General features: G+C 45.2%; 1 protein-coding gene across 5 annotated transcripts in view; it reads right to left on the bottom strand.

The window, feature by feature from the left end:
- AGBL1 (AGBL carboxypeptidase 1) overlaps window positions 1-16,910 on the bottom strand; it is a 487,401-nt gene that overhangs the window by 36,706 nt on the left and 433,785 nt on the right. For all 5 annotated transcript variants that reach the window (XR_007379113.1, XR_007379116.1, XR_007379112.1 and 2 more), the window contains exons 29-31: window positions 16,602-16,721; window positions 14,574-14,891; window positions 11,954-12,022 (exon numbers count right to left, since the gene is read on the bottom strand). The gene's annotated coding sequence lies outside the window, so the exon portion shown is untranslated. The remainder of the gene's footprint in view (window positions 1-11,953; window positions 12,023-14,573; window positions 14,892-16,601; window positions 16,722-16,910) is intronic.

Here is a 16,910-nt window from a genome sequence, read left to right as displayed (position 1 = left end):
CTGGAAGTCTGCTCTCACATTTTTTGTTCAGGCCTGCACACTGGGAAAGACATCACAATGGCCTCATCTTCTGTGGGCTTGCTTCCAAGAACAGCTATTAAAACTGGTAGTAACTTTGCAAATCCTATCCTGCCTGTTCCCAAACTTGGTACTGCTCTTTAAGAGAAACCAAAGGCAGAAAAAATGGTTTTACAGTATGCAAGTCTGAGCTTTTTCTCTCCTCTTTTACCACTTGGGCAAAGAGGCAAACAGTAAAAAACTCGGAGCCTTCAAGATAAAACCTGCATTCCTCATGCAGAGGACTCAGGGTTGGTTTAAAGCAATGAACAATTCCTCGTGTTCAAAAACCGCACTGTCAAACCTCCTCACAGAGCCATTCTGACAAGCTCAAACCATAAGCCCTGTAATGTTTGCTGACCATTAGCATTCTCAGATGATTCCTTCCTCTATTTGATTGTCACCAAATGCAAATATCAGTTTCTTCCACATATTCTCATGCCCTGTAATGAAAGTAAGGAAGCCAGAAAATAATCTGAATACCCACGAACAGGCACTAAGTCCATCTATAGCTATATTGCCCGAGTTTATTATCCTCTTTGACAACTCCACACAGGAAAACAAAATGTATTTTTACTGTTTTACACAACCAACATTGTATGCAGCAAGACAGAGCTTGAGGGCATCTCCTCCTTCAACTTCCAGGGATTGCAGCTGCTCGCTGCTTTCCAACACCTGGGCTGGTCCAAGCCCAACAGGGAGTTACAGGACAGGGATGTACTCTGCATCCTTTCCCACCCTGTGCTTCACAGTGAGGTTTGGCTGACAGTGTCAGACAACAGCATAGATCAGCAGGGCTTTACGTGCCTGTGAAAGCTACAGCAGTAAACGTACAGCCGAGACACGGGAGTGCAGGGACATAAATATATATGATTAGATTCCCATTGGCTTCAAAGTTAGCTCGCACAGACTGCCTCTAGGCTGCAGCTTCCCAGCTAATTTAAAGCAACTGATACACACTTTCAAGCCTTCCATATATTAAAAAAGGGAGGTGCCTGCATCCCATCTCTCATCCTCTTCATGTGGCTCATTTTTAGCCAGGCTCTCTCTCGCAAGAGCCATCCAAGGACACCTCCTCTAGCTGCGTGGGGGGACCTGCATGTCTGCAATGCACCAACGCCTGAAAAGTGAGGGAATTGTGCAGAAATGAGCCTTTGTTCCCTCTCTCCTCTCCCAAGCATCAAGCGTGACCGGCTGCTGCTGCTGTCTGCAGCTCAGGTCCCACTGTGCAAACACCAGTCCCTGTGCTGGCTGGAGACACTGCCTAGATGCTGCAGAAACAAATGAGAATTTCACCTGGATGAGAAGTGCATAAATAAAACCGATAAAAAGTTTTAGGACTCGTGAAATGTGCATAATGCATTTTATCGGAGATAGCTGCTCCCATGCTTAGCGGCTGCCAGGGAAAGAAAAATAAAAGGTCTCTTATAAAATTATTACCTTGTCGTTTAAGTCAACAGCAGTGATACCATGATAGAAGCAAGCAGTTATGTCACATTGTTTTATCACTATAATTACATCAAGAACACAGTAACTGTCTGTGAGAGATAAGATGAGGAAAGCAGCCCTTCTGAAGTCTCCTATTCACAGCATTGGGATTTGTAGACTGGTTTGGGCTTTGGACATTACATTCAATTACTGTCCTTGAGCTCTGAAGAGCCTTGTCACCAGAGAAATACAACCACAGGGCTCCATTGACTCCAGCTCTCCTGATTCTGTCTGGGTTTGTGAGTGATATCAGAGTTGGTCCATTGGGTCACAGAGGACAAAGGTGAGGGAAATCGGCCTCTAACAGGTGGCAGCCATAAAGCAGGCTCCCCAGGGCAGTGGTGGCAGCACTGAGCTGCCAGAGCTCAAGAAGCATCTGTACAGCATTCTCAGTCAGAGGGTCTGGTTTTTGGGTGGTCCTTTGTGGAGCCAGGAGTTGAACACAATGATCCTTATGGGTCCATTACAACTACAGATATTTTCTGATTCTACGACCACATTCAAAAATAGTGGCAGTACTGAGCCCAGTTCACCCACGCCAACCAAAAATGACTGGCAGTCCCATCACTCTCACACATGCCCAAACCTCTTATACCACACCACATAGATGCCAAGTGGCACAACCCCTGCTGACCTCATGCATATGCATTTCCCAAAGAACCTAACATCCAAATGCTCCTGCAAGCAGGATTTGCCCTAACACCCTGTGGGGTTGTCACCATTTGCTGTTCTCTCCATCCTCCCCCTCTGCTCCAGCAACACGTTGCAGTGACGTTCCTCCCTAGCAAACTCTCTGCTCCTATATCATGCTGACAATTCATCTGTTTTTATCCCTGTTTCCCATGAATCCCTCTATTTACTGTAAATTGTTCTGAGACACTAAGGGAAAAACGTGTGGAACAATAGAACTTGGAAAGCTGCAATTGCTACAGCTTTTAGTTGTCAACTGAGACTGTGAAAGCAAATAGTAAAAATGAGCTTCGCAGAGTGAGTAGATTTTATTTTTTTAGTTTTTTAATAGTAAAAGAGAAGAAATGTCACTGATGATTGTTAAGGGCAAAAAAAAAGTAAAAAAAATAGAGGAAAGCTGCCAAACTGGACCCCAAACTGCTTTCTCCCCTTAGTCAGAAATGCATTGATTCATATAGCTGGACAAACAGAATTCAGGCAGCGAGTATATATGAGGCTTTTCTTCTGCATCCTGATTGGAAAGTGTGTTTTAATTAATATTTGTTATCTCTTTATTTACAGATAGGGGGGAAGTAATAATATTACCCCTCGGTAGGAGCACCAGCAGAAGGGACAGCCAGAAGATGGCATCAGCATGGTGGGCACGTGCCTAGCTGACATCGAATCCATCTCCTGCAGGAGATGCTGTCCACTTGGCAGCACTGCATCAGTGCTATTCTGGGCTGCAGAGCAGTCCCAAGGGAACCTCAGTGCTGCGGAAGACAGACCTGGGGACCATCTCCTTTGCCAGACAGACTTAATGCAGAGGGAGATGACGCTAAGGAAAACAAACCTGTTTACTGTTTACCACACTTCTCACAAAGGATTGAAATAGAACGTCCTCATGTCTGAAGTTAACAGCAGCAGTGCTGTTAAGGATGATCTGTCAGGCCACAGAGCTTTATCACAGTAATTACATCAGGAACAAGTTTACTGTTTGAAAAAAGAAAGATTACAAGAAGCAATCCACCAAAACAGCAGCAGTGTCACAGCAGAGAGATATGTAGAAGAGAGAAATGCATTACATAAAAGAGAAGCTGAGAATGAATTCAATATGGCAAGAGCTATATTTCACTGGTCTGCATTTGGAGCACCGGCGTGCTTGCAAGCACAAGATTTCTGTTTGCATTCATGTGTGCACCTCTGTTAATTATAAAAGTTTACCTCCAGAGGGCTTCCAGAAAATTACAGAAGAACCCAGAAATTTTCCCAGATTCCTAAAAGAATTACACAGATCCCTTCTCACACCCCTCCTTTAGCCTAATCAAAATCCCAACAGCTACCCAGGATGAAACTGTTACACATCAAGAAAGGATTGTGCTTGCATACCCCACTGACATCTCAGATTAACAGCACAGCCATCAGACTGAACACCTGACCTGCCAGTGGCTCAGAGAAGGGACCTCACTGGTTTTAAAGCCCTGTGCAGGCACACGGGGATGCAGAACAGGGATCTTGTACTGAGCCCATTCCCAGCTTGACAGGAACACACACCAGAGAAGCAACATGTCTTCTTGCCTGCAGAGTGAGGGTTGTGCATCTGTGAAACAACGTTTTCTTTGCTCTCTTGGACTAAGAAAATTCTTGAAGGTAAGCATCATGCAGCCTGAGATATCAGGAAGGGCAGCAGCAAACCCAGTGGCAGGCTCCAAGTAGCAGCCATCAGTTAAGGCCATTATTTTTTACCCTGGAGTTAACTGTGGCTCTTGCTCATCACAGTGGCCTCTGCTGCTCACCCTGTGCAACCTGCAGGCACACGTGTAGAAAACAGGGAGCAGAGAAAACCATGTGGGCTATGCTGATCAAGGATGTGGAGAACAGGAAAAGAAGGACAGAAGGAATTTTCAAGCTGACGCAGCTTGTTGCATCTTACGAGGTCACCAAGCACAGCTGAGTAAGACCAGAGGACGTCAGTTCAATTCCCTCATTCATATGGCTTGGGAATTTCTGACATCTGTTCACAGGGTACAACCTGCTACTGTACCCTCACCTTTCTTGGAGAAGCACAGCTCTGAATTGGGAGCAGGAACATGATGCTACAATGATGATGCAGGAGACAGAGCAGAGAGTCTTCAAGCCAACTCAGGTTGCTACTGCTGAAAAGCCAAAGCAGGCTGCTGTTAGCTTTCCTTAGACCTGAGGAAAACTCCCCAACCATGGGACACATCCTGATCTGAGCCACTCTGAGCACCCAGGGAGAGCTCAAGGTGCACAGATGAAGACATTCACCTTTGCTAGAGGAAGACACAGAAAGGAGTTGAAATGCAAGGAGAAATATAATCAAATTGAAAACAGAGCCAGGGCCATGGGTCCCCAAGAAAAGCACCCCACGACTAATTCATCTCATTTATAAACTTCTACTTGCTGTTCCAAGCAAGAGAAAACACTTCAAAAGTTCTATAATTTGTGGAAATACCTTTTAAGTGCTCAGTGAGGTTGATTAAAAAAAACAGGTGGATTAGGAAGAGAGTTATTACAATGTGGGGAATGTTGTAAGAACAATGTGCAAAGGATAAACACTCATGTTAAATCTGCTGCTTTAAAATAGGAGAAAATCAGTTTATGCACATGTGTGTGTTTGCAGAGGACAGGAGGTGTAAGAATGTTGCTTGATTGAACCAACACCATCCCAACAGCACCAGGTCAGGACCCAGACAGGCTGACAAAGCGCTGCTATGCTGAGAAAAACAGCAGCTCTCTGTATCCAAGGCTTTCAAGCTGCTACTTTCACTTGGGCTTTAATCTCCAAAATCAATTGAAAACAAAGCAAATAAACCCAAGAGATCCTCTCCCCTGGGCTTCTTTCAGCCTCATAGGCAGGAGAAAGATGATCCTTCATGATATCATATTGAAAGCACGTACTGGAGATGACTGTCACTCAGTCATTAAGCACAGTTTTGCAAATTCACCTGTCGTTCCACCAATCAGGATGATTTCTGCATGCTCGATGCACGAGTAACATGCTGGAGCTTTTTGCATCCCATATGAAAAGCCATTATAGATAAAACAGCCAGATCCCTGATAAGGCCTCAAAAGGGCTGGGAGTGTATTGCCTTCAAAAACATTGCCATACACTTCCTGAGATAAGTTGCACTCAAACCTGACTCACACCCAAGCTCACTTTCACACTCCAGAGCTTCGCTTCTCGTTGCTGTGACTGCACACGTCATCTTGTCTGCAAAGCAAGGATGTATGAACAGGTAGAAACCAGCTCTTCCAGTAAAAAGCCACTTTAGTCACAAACCAAGAGATGTTAGATGCAAGACAAGTTGTCAGACACTGAGCTGAGTCACAGTGGCAATTAGCGCTCACGTCTGCGCCTGTTGGCACTGGCAGGTGTCACCTCCTGGGCAGTTTGAAGACAGCACTGCAGATAGGGCTGAGTCATCCCACCATCACACAGAGACCTGCCCGCTGACACTGCTTGTGTGGATGCATCTGATCGCACTGAGTCACCACGCACAAAGCTCCTGGCCTCGACTCCTGTCGGCTCACCTCTCACCTGACGTGCTACTGCCCTCCACCAGCAGATGCCAAGGGCTAATCCACGAAGGGAGGTGATGGGTTGATGGTTAGACTAGATGATCTTAGTGGTCTTTTCCAACCTCAACGATAAGAATGATGGAAAGACTTGTGTTTCGTTGCTCTGTTTTATAAGAGGAGATCATTCTTTAACAGCGCTTGAAATATCTGCTGCTAGGACTTCACAAACACTCCCACAGTAACACAGCTCCCATGCTCCGTAACACACTTCTGAGCGCTCCCTTCAACTAAAGCTGCAGAGACACCAGCTTGTTAATTATATTGAGATAAAGAGGAAATATGGCAATTAAGCTCCCATTTTTTGCATGTGTCCCTGGTAGGCTTTTGATAACGCTGTCTGCTGCCTCAAGGCAACATTCTCTCACATGAGGTTTCCTGGAAACCCGCTGCTATGACTAAGGCTTCCATCACTGCTGTGCGTTCGTGGGCTCACACCAGGAGGTAAGGATGCTCAGACTGTGGTGGCCATTGTAACCCAAACTTTCAGAGCCTCTTAGGTTGAGTTCCTCTAGGTGCCGAAAGCCCAACAAAGCAGTATTTAATGACTGCCATCAGGATCTGGGGAATTTTTTGCTATTTCATCCAAAAGGGATGAATCTCAGTGACCTGTATCTGTGTGTTGGCTCTGGTGGTTACTCAGGTTTGATCACTGGAAAAGGAGAAGTGATGGAAAAAGGAAAAGCTGGGAATTTTAGTTTGCTTACATGCCCAACAAGACTCCCTGTGCACAAGCAAATACAAAGGTAAGTGTATAGCACATGCTGAGTCACTTCTTGGTGGTTCATTTCTCCTATTTAAGTGAAGGAAGAGGACTTCAGGGTGACTCAAGTACAATAATTAAGTATTGTTTTACTTCTGCAAGCCAAGAGCCATTGAAACAGAGGAAAACACGGCAGCAGCAAAAGCAAAATACACAGTACGGAGCATTTTTCTACCATTTTTCTTCTTCAGGTTCAACAGTCACTGTAGCATCGAAAATTTTGTTCTAGAGATTAATAACCCTTGTGAAGCAGCTGGCACATGCCACTGGTAGTGACAAGACATAGCAAAAAAACCCTTCATATTTCTCATCCCTACCACATGCTTCCCAGGCTTCTCCAGCAGAAACAGAGCAATAGAAGATAAATTCTGAGCCATTTATCTGAATGGAGGGAAAGCATGCCTTAATTAAAAGAACTTGGAAACTTTAACCACCATGATCAGGAGTGGATTTATTATTTTCTGAAGATCAGGAGAAGGAGGATAGAGGAAGTTGAAGTAGAAATAAAAGCCTTACATGTTGCTCAAAGTGGCCGTCGAGGTCCCCGTAGTCACCATAAAAGGAGAGGGCAATCCACCACCTCAAAATACAGAGCAACACTCATTTTTAACTGTCCATTGATATTCAGTGCTTTGAGGCTTTGTACTGCTCAGTATTTAAGTGGCATTATAAAAGGGAAATTAAGACATGAAGGAGAGGCAAAGATGTACCCTTGTGGGCTAAATACAGCATACCTTGGGGAGAGCAGGAAGATAAAGATCATCACATCCATTCAACCTCATGTAAGCATTTGCTCTATCAAGGAGAACCAATTGGCAATGGAAAAAAATAACAGGTCTTCCTGTTAGGATGTCTGTAAATGGTAGTTTGTTACAAATGGGATTTGCTGGGTGAATTTCAGCTGTTGCAGTCTGACAGGCACATGCCCATCTATCACCTTTGTTAGTGCTACCCAGGCTGCTCATCTACCAGGTCTGGTCTGTGTGCTTGCTCTAATGCAACACCTGAAAGCCCCCTGCTGCAAACAGAGCCCTGGTGTACATAGCACTGTATAACATGAACCAAGAAACACTCCTTGTTTTACCAGCAGCAGCTAAACAGGCAGGATGGACAACAGCAGGAAGAAAAGCAGCACCATCTCCCACTTATTGCAAAGAAGCCGAGCCACAGAGCAGCGTGTACTTAGAGCTGATCTGCTGTGCCAGTGATATAATCAACGTGCCTTTCTTGTTTACCTGGACATGCCAGGAGGTCCCGGTGCCTCTGTGATTCCCAGCATTGAGTGAGCGGGCTCCCAACACAGTATTTGTTCAGATTTGACAACAAGAAAACCCAGCCCCTGCACTCCCACACATGCCACACCACTGGCAAGGAAGGCCAGCTGAATGTAAACTGAAATGCACAATGATATTTAAAATTATATATATAGTCAAGCTCTTGAATCAAAGCTGAAACTAATCCTTAAATTGCTCTCCAGTTCTGTTTGTCTCAAAGCTCTCTTTAGAAAAGAATGTTTGTACCCTTTCCTGATGAACAAAAACACTGGGAACTCCTATGACATGCTGAGATTTTCCAGCAGTTCCAAATACCAACTGCCTGCCGTGGGACCAATAGGCGCCAGGCTGAGCATCCCTTAAGGGAGCATCACTCAGTGGGACAGGCTCCATTAGTGAGGTCTCTGTCAGTTTGCTGCATAGCAGGCCATGCACACCTGCCCTGACATGCACACAGCAAGGCCTGCATCTTGGCTAAAGAGTGGGATGTTCCTGCTGAGACATACCCTGAGACAAATCAGCTTAATGGCAGCTCTGAATTCAGCAGATGAGAAGATCCTGCTCACTGTACTGCCTGCCTGGGGAAGAAGACTTGCCTCAGCAAAGGACGTAGCATTTGCAGGCTACCTTTCCACAAACCCATCTTGAGCTGATTTATAGCATGGTGCAAACAGGTCATGACTTGAAATGTGGCCAAAGTGATCAGACTCAAAAGAGATGAAAAGCACACGCTCCAGAGCAGGCATTGGCTTTATTCTTGCTGCATCTGCCCACAAATTCCCACTCTGTTATATTTGCACCAAGCAGTTTTTCAGCACAGCCCAGTCACCTCAACTTATGCTTCCCACAAGCTTCCTCTCCCTTCTCACACACTTTGGCCAAGGGAAAGCAGATGCATCCCCCTAGATCTCAGAAATGCAGTTAACCCTAAGAAAAGGGATTGTTTGATATGGGTCAGCCCAGGATATCAGAACCAGCCTTCCTGCTCTACTTATCCCCTCCTGCACAATCTCCAACTGGGTCAGCAACTTCATGTAATTACAAACACCCAGGAGAGCTGATGGGTCTAATAACATCTCACCTTTGTTGCTATCACTCAGGGAGCCAGAGGCTCTCAAACCCAGCTCTCCCTTAACACCTCCCTCATTCCTTCCGCCATCCTCTTATGCAGAAGTTTCATTGACAGCTTTGCATAGCCAGATACTCTACAAACCTAATGCAAGCGGACAAACCAAGTCTCTATCTGAATGATTGGCTGATAATCACAGATGTGGTCTTTGCCAAGGTTTTTTTTTTTTTTTTTTTTTAAAAACACTGAACCCAGTTCAGCTCCTTCCCACCAGCATCCCACTGCCAAAGCACACAAATCACATCAGTTTGAGCAACAGGTCGAAAGAAGAAATCAAAACACAGCTCCTATTGTCTGCTTTCAAAGGGGTGCTAAATATTGTAAAGAAATGAAAACAATTTGGTTTGGATGATTGATTATAGGAAAATTGCTTATAACTCCAAAGCGTGGCATTTCCAATCACATCTCTGTTTCATTTGTCAGCACCGAATTCAGTTCCTCCGCTGGCACAGAGCCTGAACTGTCCTGTTAGCTGCATTTGGCACACAGCATCCCATTGCAGCAGCTTCTTGTCCCACCCCAACGCCTCACGTTGCACCACCAGGGCTGCCAAATGGGAACACCTGAGGCAGCTCTCCCAGCTGCTCACATTAACCCCAAACCACGCTCTCTGCAGTCAGCACAGTTTGCAACCTTGGAACAGTCAAGATGATTTGCAGCACCTGAGGATTTGCAGACCCCTTTCGGAAGGTCTTCCCAAAGATGGAGTTACATCTATTGCAATTATGCCATTTTAAACAGAGCTGTGACCTTCACATCTTAAAAGGGACAGCAGTAACTGCTGCACAGCAGAAAAAGCACCGGGATGAAAGAGGCACACGTGTGTCAATAAACAGCAGAAAACAGCCCCGCTGGGGGAAAAATGCTTCTGTTCCCCCCAGCTCCTAAAATAAGAAAACAAAAGGGATCTCCTCGCCCGGGACTCCACTACGACAGGCAGTAGCTCTATATAATCCTTTGAATTAATTTTGCGAGCTCTGTTTTAAAAACAAGTTCTGATTTTTGCCCGCAGCATTCCCATTATAAAAGGCTGTTTTAGAACATTGCTGTTCTGACAGTTCAAAACTTTCTTTCAATTTCCTGCCTAATATATGCTTGGCCAGTTTTATACTCATGTTGCTACACCAGCGCTGTTCTTTAGTTTAAAGAATTCCCTTCCCTCCTGATGTTTGTTCCATAATGATACATTAACGGAGCTGTCACATAAGGCACGTTTAACCTAGTTTTATCATTAAAAGATTATGACTTTTTCTAATTATAGACAGATTTTTAACTCCTCAAGGAAGAGTCTGTGTCTTTATATTGTACTTAATTATAGAAATGTATGGCAGAAAGGCATCCCATGGGATCATCAGAGACAGGATCAAATATACTTAAGTATTTGTCCCGATTGTTGTTTGTCTAACCTGCTCTAAGATCCACTGAGAAGGGGGATGCTGCATCATCTTACTAGGAAAAAATCCTTCTCCAAAAGAGCAATGATGCAGTGGCACAGGCTGCCCAGGGAGGGGGTGGATTCACCGACCCTGGAGGTGCTCAAGAGCCACAGAGATGTGGCACTGAGGGACGTGGGCACCACTGGTGGTAGGTGGACTGTCAAAGTAGATGACCTTAGACGCCTTTTCCAGCCTTAATGAATCTGTGATCCTCCCCAAGCAGCCTGCTTCAGTGTTTTACCCCTCTAGGAATTAGATGGGCTTTCCTAATAAACACTTTAAATCATCTCCACTATAAATTCAAGCAATTTCTTTTTTCCACTCCAGTGACTATGGAAAACACCTCATCTCCAGCCTTTTTATAAGTACTATTTATGTGTAAAAAGACTTACTGCATCCTATTTCCATATTTTTTTCCTCCTAAAATAAACAAATGCACTGTCTTCAAGCATTGTTCACAGTATTTGTTTGCCTAACCTCTCATCATTCACCTTCCCCCCCCCACCCCTCACTGGACTATCCCTCCCAGTTTTTGAATGGGTGTAGACAAAGTTTCTCATCAGTTCCAGACACCCACACTTGGCTGAAGCTCTGCCAGCCCCAAGCAGATTGCAATAATTGCCTCTCATATCTGGCAAAGAGCACTCTCATTAATACAGTGTTGGGTACAACGAGTTGTTTTGCAGCAGCAGTGCAGGGTTGATTCATATTCTGCTTGTGAAGCAGCACAAACCCCAGGACCTCACCTGCCGTACTGCTGCCTTATCACGTACTCCCTGTTTTGTTTGTCTTCTGTTTTGCCTGTCTAAAAGGAGCACTTTGCACTTGTCTTAATTTCATCTTTCTTGCTTTCAGGCAAGATCCCTCATTTGTAAAGGCTGCTGTAAATGCTGAGCCTTTTTAGCAAGGTCCCCTATTTACCTGCAGCTATGACAGGAGTGCCTGAGAGCTCCATAGAACAAGGGTACAATGCACCCACTGTCAAAGCACGCTGCTCTCCAGCACAGCTCAATCAAGAAAGGAATGAAATTTCACACCTAGATACATTGATCTTTAATTAATATTCAGGTTATGTTCTCATAGTCCTGATTTTTACAGATAAGCTCCCCTGAAAGGACTCACCTTTCTCCTGAGTAATCTCCTACGACAGGATCTTCCAATGACCTACTCCAAGCTGTTCAACCACGTTGTCCAGCAACAAAACCCTTCCCCATCCCCTACGCGATCACAGAATGGCTTAGATGGAAGAGACCTTAAAGGCCATGGAGCTCCAATCCCTGCTATGGGCTGGTTGCCCTCCACCAGGTCAGGCTGCTCAGGTCCCCATCCAACCTGGCCTTGAGCACCTCCAGGGATGAGGTATCCAGTTTTTCTGGGCAGCCTGGGCTTTCTTCCCTACTTGCCCCTACCAGCGCCCTAAATCAGCCATAACTTTCTGCAAAACAACCACATCTTGCTACCCAAAGCTCTAACACGATCTCTGACATCGCTTTCTTTTAAAGACAGTTTAAACACCAAGTCAAAAAAACAAACTTACCTTGTGGTCACCGAGTCCTTGCAACATAAGGGCTTCTCCTGCTCTGTCATCCAGAAGCTTTCAACATCTCTGTGGACCACAGAAAAAGAAAACAACCTCAAGTGCCCTTCTTCCTACCTGCAGAAAGGTTGGCCTGGGCACTGAAAGGCTCTCAGGAGTCTCCCAGCCCACTCCAGCTGCAAGCACTCAGCAATCAGTTCTCTTTGCTCACCACCCCCTCTGAAAATGCTTCAGAAAATGAGGACAGTCCAGGAGAAAGCTCTGGACCCAGCAGCCTCTGCCTTTTAAGAGAGCAAATCCTCTGCATGGTCCCAGTGGTCAAGGAACAAGAAAAAAAAAACGCTTCCATCACCCTCTTTTGTTTGACATAATTCTAGTTCTCCCCTCCTCAGCATTTCACAGCTCATTTCTGGCAGAAAAGGCAGGGGCACTTAAAGCTGGTGGGCTGCAAAGTGCAAATCCTGCACTGGAAACATGAGGTTGGGTAACTGCACCCCTACACCTCTTGGAGAGACCTTTACAACACAATGAATGCCACAGTCCTTCCCTAAGACGCTATCAGCTCATTATGAGCAGAAAAATAAAGTCCTAGGGCAGCTTGGTGCTGGAACTCCCATGCCTCTAACAAGGGAGAGCAAGCAGTGTGTCAGCAGAAGCACTGGGCTAAATGGAGCAGCCTGCAGTCAGGCAGCACTGTTGCTCCTTGTAGAGCAATCTTGCAGGATCTGCCTGGGAAGCTGCTCCAAAGCACTGCTGTGGACAGAAAGCTGATTCTCTGCCCAGGTCACTCACCCATTGCTACATTCCAAATGGCATTTTCTTGTGGTTGTTTAGTATGGAGCCAGCCTTCCTCCCTTCCCCCCATGCTGCATGCACCTGTCTGCTCCCCAATCATTCTCAGGTGGGGCATGATCTTTTCTGCTTGCCAGAGATGCAAAGCCAATGTAAATTACTTTCCCTTTTGCAATGAGGGAAAGTCTTACTAACAACCTATTAGATGTAGACAGCTGCTAACGTGCTTTATAAGAAAAATTAAATCAGGCTCAATCTCAACAGATAGATTCTTGTCCCTCCTGAGGGCCCTGCATGGGGCTCTGGCCTTTTTCTCAGTAGTGGAGATCAGCAATATTTTTGTGTTGTTCTCCCCCACCCTCAGCTGAACTCTGTCACTTCAAAACAAGCATGTGGAGGAGACTAATACAGCATAAAGCAGCCTGCTATCACTGAATACTAGGCCATGAGAAGATTGGTTCCCAGGCTTCTAGCCAAAGACATCTCACAATAAGCTCACAGAGGAATTATTTGATTTCATCCTTGAAATCCAACTGCCTCCAATGTTGTGAGCTGGTGGGGCAGTGGAGTTCAGCAAAATCCCCCAAAGCAGTTTGGGTGCCAACAGATAGTACCCCTCCCAGATCAAAGGAACAAAGAAAGCATTTTGCTCAGTGGAGCAAGGTTATCTGCTTTGCAATCCAGGGTCCCTCATTGGCTTTTGATGTTCCCCCTTCATGTCATGGACTCAGCTTCCAAGTGGAAGCAGGGACCATGGAACTGCTGTGGCAGTGGTAAATTACAACCACTGTTCCTATGGAATGCTCATTTTCTCTGTTGACTTTCCCAGCACTGCATATCACCAGATTTGCTTCTATTTTGAGGCCTGATGAGCTCCCAAGCCAACGTTATAATGTGGCCATTCAAATCCATGAGGAATTCAGCAAACTCAGGCTCCAGAAGCTTCATGCATTTATCTTTCTCCATGGGGGTAGAAAAGACTTACTGCACACAGATAAAATTAATAGCTGCTCAGATCCCTTCTCACCTCCAGAACTTCTGCAGACTGCATGCTAGCAGAAACTATCTGTGTTGTGCATTTGATTTAATATGGTGACAAAGCAGTTCATTCTCTGAGTCTGGAGTCCCCCCTGGGTATTCTTTGCTTTGCAAGGCTTCACCTATTTTGCATTAGCTTTAACCTAATTCTCATTGAGGTCATGTTGGTGGATCAGGGGCTGTGCAACTGTACTGCTCTTTCCTTTGACAGGTTATCCTGAAACTAAGGGCTTAAAAAAGGGGAATGAAGACTGGTAGCCATGCCAACCCCTTCAAGTGAGACAGGACTGAGTGCTGGCAATGCTGGGATCACAACCAACAGCAACTGACCTTGCATGATCCCACCCATTTATCAGATAGCAACAGTCACATTCTGAGGAAGAGAGCAGATATTTGTGTCCAGATATCCAGAAAGCTCCTATGCCAAATCCTAAAAGAAAATGGGATGCATGGGTTCTGCCAATACTCCCCCAGGATCTAAACCTGCAGGGACAGAAAATGTCTCAAGCGCAAAGAAAGGAAAAGGAGCAGCTGAAAGAACTGTAAATTCTCTGTGTAGGCAATAGTGAGAAGGCTGGAGGAGAAAAGAGAGAAGAGCACAAAAGATAAAATCACTGCAGCCTTGAATACAAGTTGCATTTTGTACCATGGATTCTGGGGAGAGCCAAATACATCAGCTGTTATTATCCAAAAGATCAACACAGTAGAAGGGCAATACAGGAGAACAACAACAAAGAGGCTAGCACAAACAGAATGGCCTTACAGAGGAAAAAGAAAGGTGCTCACCCACCTCTATGGTCGCAGGGAAAAAGCACAAGGAGGAGATCTCCAACCAGAGATCCTTCTGCAGTGGGGGTCAGCACTTCAATGAGGTCTAAGAGAGGTGCAACCAGGCTCCACCCCTTCTGATCACACAGCTGAATTGCCTTCACCTGTGCTTCCAGAGCTGACCGGGTCCTTTCCCCAGGTGCTCAATCAGTAGTTCAGGCCGTGACTCAGCCATTTCCATATATCACCAAATTCTTCTCTTCATCCTCTTGAACAGAGATGATTGAGTCAGTCTTGAGAAAGTGGAGATCATGGGAAGGAGAATTTTCCCCTCCTAGGTCTGGAGAAGGTATATGCAACAAATGAATTTGCTTGCCATGGTTCCCCTAGATAACAGGGATGCATCAATGCACAGAGAAAGCTTGACTTCAGTATAGTGCAGTGGCTCAGTTTTGCAGTCCATATGACCATTTCTCCTTGTCCTGGTTCTGCAGTCATCCCTGGTTACCTCAGTACCTCCTCTTTCCCAAGGAAAGTGGTCTCATCCTTCCTCATAGCATGAATACCATTGAGGTAGCAAGAGAGTGGCAGAAACAGAAAGGAACACAGACGTAACATTTCTGTTCTCTCAAAGCAACATACAAATGGTAATTCATAGCCACAGTTTTTCTGACGGGAAAAGAAAGCTGTTCTCTGAGGACCCCTGGACACTGGCAGTGTTCCTCACTGCCTTTATAGCAGCAACACTGACTGCACCTCTGCGGGGGAAGGTTTTATGAAAGTCAGAAGTGATGAAGACAGCAGAAATCAGGAGGTAGCAAGAGTCCTTCATTTTCACATCATTCCCATCCTGCTTCCACAGCTTACAAGCTGAGATACAGCTATGCAGGGTCACAGCTGCATTAGCTAGCTCTTATGCAAGTCACACAGCAGCAGACACACTCACTCCCATGGAAACAGGCTGCTGGCCTATGCTGATGATTTGCCCTATACAGAACTGACACATTTTAAGATCTAATTATTATCACAAAGACCTAAACATCATGGAGCAGGCACTCGGCCTTTGCTCGTCAATGCCCAACTGCTCCCACTGATCTCTTCTTTTGGAGCAGCAGTTTGCTTGCTGTAGGAACAGTCTGTCATTTTGAGCTCGGGAACTAATAAGCCAGAAGAGGCTCAGCCCAGGATTTGACATCCTGCTGCCAGAGGCTCAAATTTGATGCCCAAATCTGACTTAATGACATTCTAGATATTTGGATCCCAGTCCCATGTGAGCCATGAGATGTTGTAAGTCTTGCCAGTCAGTTCATAGCCTAAAAGGACGAGGATCAGTTGAACTTGAAATGGAATAGGTTTAGGATTAGGACCATCTGTAAAAAGGCACAGTTCAGCTACAGTTTGTGTTGTCCTAGTCTAATAGAAAGTCTCCTGTGCCAGCATGCTCTCAGGAGTTTGCAAGACATCAGCCCCCATACAAGCTGGCTGGCTGCTTCTCCAAAATCAACCTACACACATTGGCAGCACAGCCTGTCACTAGTCCCTAGAAAACAACCCTCCATGAGCATTAAAAATAGCTATTTTTCAAAAGAATAAATTCATTACTCCTAAATTCTCATGTCAGAAATAGCTGCCCTCAAATTGGCCTTTTATTTTCATTTACCTGTTGCCACATACATCAGTGATGTCAGACTGGAAGATCCAGACAGTCTCTGCAAATTAAGTGGGGTGTGAACCTTCTTAGGCCACAGAAGATCGTGAAGGTCATGCATAGGGATTTGTGCCACTAGTTTGTTGCTCACAGATGAGCAACCCCAGTTGGAACAAAAGCATCCGGCATAACCAAATGCCAAGGAATAAGTAGTGGGTATTTCAGCAAATCAACCTCAGAGCCCTTTCTCTTATTAAATCCCACATTTTCCAAAGGTCACGAGTAGCACTGAGGTCTTCATAACAGCTTCATAATGCTGCAGAAATTCATGCCCAGCAACTCTGGAAAGGCAAAATAAAACATACAATTGCTCTCCCAGCACAATACACCAATATTACCTACCAATATGACTTTTTTTGGTGCAGAAGTCACGTCCATTAATTATGTTCCGTGCTTTTGGGAAAAAACACTCGCATTTCTGTGGGAACAAATTTTATTCTTCTACTGCACTCAGTTCAACTTCTGTAGTATGCAAAGGGAACGAGACAAAAAAGTCAGGGGTTATTCCATAGAGATCAGTGCATTTTCCAAGGGAAAAACCACACTGGATCAACTGATAACAAATCTACTAATTATCATGAAAACAACTTTTTTTTTTTAATGGCCATTATCTCCATTAGAGTCAAGCCAGCTTCCACTGAACTTCAATGA

Source organism: Lagopus muta, chromosome 10 (assembly GCF_023343835.1).
Source record: "Lagopus muta isolate bLagMut1 chromosome 10, bLagMut1 primary, whole genome shotgun sequence".
Classification (NCBI taxonomy): Eukaryota; Metazoa; Chordata; class Aves; order Galliformes; family Phasianidae; genus Lagopus; species Lagopus muta.
Note: the sequence above shows the minus strand (reverse complement) of the source record. Positions and strands in the feature narration are given on the sequence as shown.